A 1,063-nucleotide genomic window follows, 5' to 3' on the forward strand; every position below is an offset into this window, starting at 1 on the left:
TATCAGCTCTAAATGACAAAGTTGAGGGGTATATCAGACCCTTTTCCCTAAGATAAATGCATAATAGCGATGCAATTGTTAATTTGATAATTACCTAACGTGGTTTAATAATATTATAATTCAATCAATTGAGTAAATATGATTTAGGATCCACTAATTGATAATATAAAACTTTAACTTAAAAGATCGGATTGATTGGTTAAAAGATAGAGAGATTTAATTACTATCGTCAGTATGCTTGATATGAAATGTGATAATTGCGCTTTTAATATCATTTTATTTATGGATGTTAATTCACTTATTTACACCTACAATTATTTTTTTACTTGATTATTATGTCATTTAATGGTGTAAAATTTCATTTGTATGAAATGTATAATACTTATATGTAAAGAAAGAGAAATAAATATTCTTTCTAATACAAGTCAAATTGTTCAACCTTCATAGTTACTTAGTATAAGAGCCGTCAAAATGGATTTGACCCTTGAGGTTTCCCCAGTCCAATTCGCTACTAGGAATTGTTTTTGTAAAGATTTCTCAAGTTCATTTACAATTGATGCTTAAAGCCAGCTCAAGTCAGTTCACTGGTTATTGAGCCTTGATCGGAGTTAGATTAAGGCCGTCTTGTGGGGCAATCAGGCTGAACCTTTATTGGTGGAGAAAGTGATAGTGATTTATTCCTGTAGAGCATTCATGAAAAGCTAGCTCCTACTCTTCCTTCTTCTCCTAAAGGCTATTTAATTTAAATTAGAAATTTAAAAGAAGATTGTCAAAAAAGAGAGTAAAAAACTAGGAATAACGATTATAGAATAAGTTTTAGTATCTTACACGATGCTTTACTCATTTTGCAAATCCTAATCACCAAGTATAGAAGTTGCAGTCATGATTATGATTTAATATGAACTCTAAACTTAAAAAGAAAATTGTGAAAAAGAGTGAAAGCTAGGAATAGTGATTACCGAATAAGTCTTGGTATCTTACACAATACTGAACTCACCTCGTGTTAAATCTCCAATACTGAAATTCCTAATCACCAACTATAAAAGTTGTATCCATCGTGCAA

Source organism: Solanum pennellii, chromosome 1 (assembly GCF_001406875.1).
Source record: "Solanum pennellii chromosome 1, SPENNV200".
Lineage (NCBI taxonomy): Eukaryota > Viridiplantae > Streptophyta > Magnoliopsida > Solanales > Solanaceae > Solanum > Solanum pennellii.